Source organism: Helicoverpa armigera, chromosome 16, assembly GCF_030705265.1.
Source record: "Helicoverpa armigera isolate CAAS_96S chromosome 16, ASM3070526v1, whole genome shotgun sequence".
Classification (NCBI taxonomy): Eukaryota; Metazoa; Arthropoda; class Insecta; order Lepidoptera; family Noctuidae; genus Helicoverpa; species Helicoverpa armigera.
This window is the reverse complement of record NC_087135.1, coordinates 5,362,962-5,368,961: the sequence shown is the minus strand read 5'-3', so window position 1 is coordinate 5,368,961 and position 6,000 is coordinate 5,362,962. Positions and strand designations below refer to the sequence as shown.

Here is a 6,000-nt window from a genome sequence, read left to right as displayed (position 1 = left end):
AGAAAATGAACCCAGATAGGTACAACATTAACTTGAAACGTTGAAGACCTAAATTTTGACGCAGACGCTGAACGAATTTGTAAATCCTTGAACACAACTATCCAGTTTCATAGTTGTATTTTAAACATTTAGCACGGCCTCTACAAATTTGACTTATTTAATTTATTAACTAGGTGACATGGGAAGACAATAGATTCACTCCATTCATCCATTTAACGGGTTAAATTTATAGGTACAAATTGTCAAGTTGGTCGGTTAAAACGTGCATTTGTTTCAATTGTATCAGCTTTGCCAACAAAGGCTTCGTCTCTTTATGTAAACGGTATGAGTCCGTATGATATGTGGGTCGTCTGATAAATGGCTGAAATGTTTGGGATTTTAAAAAAACTTGGGTGCTATGTGCGATGCGCGTTCAAGGCTTGTGGGTTTTTTATGATGTTGCGTGAGGAAATGTTGAAAATTTAATCGTGTAGGAAGGCTGCACGACCGCATTATTGCTGCCGTCATATTGAGCTGACGCGGACCGATTGGGTCAGCCTTCCGCTCGCTCGCACACCGAAAGGACCGCACTATTACATACTATTGTTTACGTTTTCTATTACACAATGCATGTAAGCGAAATTCGGTTTGTTCCTTTGTTTTTTGGCAAACTCAGCGGTCGCTGTGCCAGGTAAATGTTTATGTTCTTATTTGGGGAATAAGCTTGTCTTAAAGCTCGGCCTTATATATCCTTGGGTCTCTTCATGAAAGTCTCTAAAAATTTCTGCCAATTTCTGCCCACTCTTTTGCAGGAGGCAGACTTAAGTATAGTCAATTGCCGAACAATATAATATAATAAAACCTAATATCTATCAAACTGCTATATAGGTGAAGTACTGACACAGTCACCCCTTTCTATTATTGCTAACCCAATAAAGACAATCCTATGTCCGATGAGGTCCACAGTTAAAAATCCAATTGTATGCCGGAGAAGGACGCCAGCTGTGACCACATTATATCGCGCCGCGGCTTCGGTCGGGCGAATCAGGTCAACTGGCCTGTTTGATGAAATGCCCAGCCTCGCACACCTCATTTTCAATACCGACAGATGTACTAACATTACTCTAGATGGAATTTATTATATTGGACCCGATGTTGCTGTCTCTGGAGTTAATAAAGATGTATTGAGAGTTGATATAAAGCTATTTCGTGGCAGATTATGAGTACGTAGGTTAATATAATGTGTTGAAGAGATTGCAAATTATATAAACAAAAATTTATTTGTTCTAAAAAAATACCTACAAGAAAGACAATTTTTATGATTGTCCAAGCCTTCTATAAAACAAAAGAAATTCAAAACACGAAGACTTGTCCCTCTCCTTGAATAGAGTAATCTATTCAGCGAAAGTTTCTTGGGTCGGTTAGGTCTTTAGACTATTGCATAAATTAGGTTCTTTTCTTTTACAGAAATCGGAATAGTAATACTTTTAAATTGTAGTCAGTTTTGGGTACAACTTAAAATGAACACGCTTTTTTTTTAGTTTAGGAAAAACTTATTTATCGATTAGGAGAAACTATGTGATTTTTAATATTTTCTTAAGGCGCTATAAACACTCGAACAGGTTCAGTAAGAAATAACGCTTATTTAAAGAATCAATTATTAATATTTTATTCTTAGAAATAAACATAAAAAATATGACTCCGTTTAGAGCTATCTAATATTAAATTGATCTGTCATTGCAATTACAAAACTAATTCAGTGGAAGTTTGAAATACTTTATTATTCTTATGAAACTAGGCACATAATTGACTTTGTCATTAAATTATGAGTGTCAAGTATTATTTGGAAAATTACGATATTTCAATTACGGGAAAATTTGAAGTTCAATCCAAGGATCATCGTGAAAACTAATTTGATTTGACAGTATTATATATTTAAAATTTATAAACATAATATGAGTACTATGTTTTACTAAAACCAGGGATAATATAAAATACTAGCCGTTTTCCCGCGGTTTCACCCGCGTCCCGTGGGAGCTACTGCCCGCACCGAAATAAAATATAGCCTATGTTATTTGCAGATAATATAGCTTTCTAATGGTGAAAGAGTATTTAAAATCGATCCAGTAGTTTTTGAGTTTATCCATTACAACCAAACAAAAAAAGTTTTCCTCTTCATAATAGTATAGATAGCTCGCCATCGCCATACTCCATTTTTAACGGTCGGTTTATCAGATCAAAAAATATCAGCATGTGTCCAGCAATATACAGAACTAGGCAACTAGGCCATCAGTTCTTCTTCAGCCCTTGAAAGGGGTTCAATATGATAACTCGTGTAGCACAATGCGTAACAAGTTCGTCAGTGCTTGTTATTATTAAGTTAAAACTTTCAGTACTTGGCCACTAGTGTTTGTGGATTCCAAGGTTTATTGACTTAGGGAAATGTTTGGTTATGATTACTGACTACTGTATTGTCTTTGTGATAAAGATTATTTTATATAATGGAATCCTGTTTCTTAAGAATAGATGCATATAGTTTGCTAATTACCTTGTTTCGAGGGATTTCAAATGTAGTTGAATTATGAGATTTTTCACACATTTCTTCAGATTAAAACACTTCAGAAAATAAAAGACAGAAAAGTACACGTTTTCCTGTTTCGTAATACTAAAGTATTAAAGCAACAATTACGCTATTATTTAGATAAAAAAGAGACATCGGATTAACGCCGCGAGCGCTGTATTTGTTCTGTCTTATTTGTTTCAATTGATCCTCGTGAAATTTGAGTAACAACTCTTTGTATGCTGCTCGCTGTAAGTAATTTGTTTATTTGAAGCCATTTTTGTACTCGTGTTTCTCACTTCTTTCTGTTAATGGATGACAACAATTTCGTGTAAATGATCTCTCTTATTTGGGAAATACATAAATAGGTACTGTCTCTTTTTCATTTTCTCAGTGTTGTTGAATCAAGTACTGTTTGTTACAAACCTTTTCTAATATTCTAAATCAAGCTTTAATAGATATTTCCTAAATTAGATCACGTTTATACAGGCCGATCTATGAGGAACACGTAAAGCCGCAAGCCTTTCAAAGCCATTAACTGTAACAATACATAAGTACAGGCAAACACGCAACACTGGTGCACCTAATTTAAATAGCTTTTACATCAACAAACCTCGGACATGTAGCAGACATGTTATTATCGTATCTTTTACAAAACAGAACGAGCCCGTGCTTCAAAACTACGGTGAACAAAGTTAGAGACAAAATAATGTTCGTGTGTTCGGGTCTCCGCGGCGCGCGGCACGGCGGCCGAGCGAGGCAGGGACGAGGCCCTGTCGCTGTGTTTGCACTACACTGTCCGCCTTCAAAACTTCCCCGTGTATGTTAGGCTTTTGTCACAATATTTGTCTTCTCTGAACTCAGTGCCTGGGACTACGTCCTCACACAACAGTTCGACCGTGCCCTTACCTACCCTATAATCCTCTTTTCAGCTTAGAAATGTTTAAATTTCAAATATTTTCCGGAGCTTAGATAGGCGCTCAAGTTTTAATATTACGTATCGCTGCTGTTGTTTGAGTTGAGACATAAACGTAAAATGAATGTGGGAAGCATGTTTATTTATACATTATATTACATTCTTATAAATATAAGGAGAAGTATTAGCTTTTTCCGAAATGACTTGAAAGGAAATATTCGCGAAATATCTACAAAGACGCTTTTCATTCTGCATAACCGGATAACATTTTTCCGAGAAGACATCGTTCCAGTTATAAGAGCGTCTTATTTCGACGTGTAATTGAGGAATTTGATTTGAACTGAAAGTTAGTTACAAACTTTTTCATATTACATCGAAACTTGTTAACCGGAAGTCAACTCGGTGAGTTGCTTTAACGACTATATTAAAGTAGCAAACATTGATGTGAAAACGTGGTGTTGATTAGCGAACCCTTTATCGCTAACAAGATCCGTCTAACTTTCCCAATTCGGGGGTCGACAAATCGAAATCGCTTTTAGGAAAACAAGTATTAATTTTGTATCGGCGTCTCGGACTGGGCGGGCGGCGCGCAGTCTGCCGGCGTGCTCCCCCGCCCCGGGTGTCAGTCGCACCCGCGCCGCCGCCGCCGCGCCACGTCGCCGCACCGCCGCCGCACAGCGCGACGACACGATCCTCTCGACAACACTGGCCGGTGCACGTCGAGCCGCCTCCGTGTCACCCGCTCTCACCTTAACAATGTAAATACAGCCAACGTACCGTAAACATACCGTGACGTCTTGATGTAGTATGTGAAATGTCTCAGTGTAGTTAAAGTATTTGATTGCTGTGGATTCTTGTATTGTGGATACTACTGAAGCAGCCTTCAAGAAGATGTTCCAGTTTATTCATAAGGGTAAGTTTGTCCTACATATCAGAATTCTTGCATGCTCCTATCTGTTGTTTTCTCTATTCCTTTCCTTCCTATTCGAGGTGTCAATCACTACCAAGAATCTTCCTTATTGACACTTTTTCTTTCTACTGCTTCCTGAAACTGTAATTTCATTTAAGATCTGTCTTACAAGAAAGCGTTTTGCTAAATTAAGCCTTGGTTCTATAATTCTTTGAATGTGTAAATAACGGGTCGTCTAAACACAAGATAATGTTTTATTGGGTCAAATAACAACTATAAAAGCCTACTAATGCTAAATGGATTAAATTGTTTAGTTGGTGTGAAGATTAATCATAATTGGATGCTGTTTATAAGCTTCTTACACATAAGATATGTATATTACAAGGTATACCTATTATATAGTAAGGCTATGAAATACAGCTCGAGGTTTTCAAGAAATAAATAAAGACTACTTCATATAAGAAATCTAAGTAGTACACATTATTATGTAAGCGTTTTATTCATTCATACGAAAACAGAAGCTACTTCTCCAAAAAACCCAATACGCAAATGTAATCATGATATAAGATTTTTATTCAAGATACTGTCTGAAGGCGCTGTAAAGAATTACAACGAAGCCTACGATACCAACACGTTTTTAAGGCTTACATTGCTGAAACATCGAGTATCTAACACGCTGGAGTATTGAACATCTTAATTGAAAATGTATGTTATTTTTTGTATCAGATAATCAGATTTTCTTTGATGGAAAATATATGGAGAATTGGAATTTATAGGAATAAGTATAAGGATTATGCGTTAAGACATTTACGCCTTTTTGTTTCCCGCGGTTTCACCTGGGTCCCGTGGCAACATAATATAGCCTATGCCACACGAGGATAGCGTAGTTTCCTATTAGTGACAAAACTTTTCAAAAGGTTCGGAGCCTTTGAGGTAAAACAAACATATTTTTTTCTTCCGTGTTATATTAATATAGATAGTACAGGACTTTAGACGATTGAAATCATAATAACGCATCTTTTACTTCATGATATATTAAATCCTTTTCAAAGACAATCTTATTATTTTTAGGGTTTTTAATCATATTGCTGGTGCTACCAGCTGTCAGTAACTCACAATTGAACTTGACCTACCTTTACGCACTTCGAAGTTTTAACGTAATACTAATACTTCAGTATTTTAATAGACCAAAGTTTTCTCTATAGACCTGAATAAAAGATTACTTACTTTGAAGTCTGAAGCTTAATTTATGGACCAAAATTACAACGTCACTTCTAAGAGCGCTTTCACACTGGCGATGGCGGACAGAAAACAATTGACAACTACCTGTTTAAAATGATGATATCTGGAAGCATGCGTCAGGTTTTTTTTGCCGCTAGTGTGACAGCGCTTTTCATCGAGTAATATAACATTTACTGTTTATAAATATTAGATATTCTTAAGACTCGTTAAAAGAAACACAAACTTTTCCTAACTCGCAGGAACCGTAGGTACCTAATTGATTTACGGTCATTATGGTCATACGGCACTCAAAACTCTTATTATACCGGGCAATCTACTTTTAATCGTTTCCTTATAAAAGCTTAAGATATATGTATTTATAAACTATTTACTCATCTAAAATTCCAAAGATGT

The 6,000-nt window shown here is 36.3% G+C and overlaps 1 protein-coding gene across 4 annotated transcripts in view; it reads left to right on the top strand.

Moving 5' to 3' along the window:
- The first annotated feature begins 4,086 nt into the window (after positions 1-4,086).
- LOC110384536 (semaphorin-2A) overlaps positions 4,087-6,000 on the top strand; it is a 284,393-nt gene continuing 282,479 nt past the window's right edge. For all 4 annotated transcript variants that reach the window (XM_049844508.2, XM_021345848.3, XM_049844507.2 and 1 more), the window contains exon 1: positions 4,087-4,368. The gene's annotated coding sequence lies outside the window, so the exon portion shown is untranslated. The remainder of the gene's footprint in view (positions 4,369-6,000) is intronic.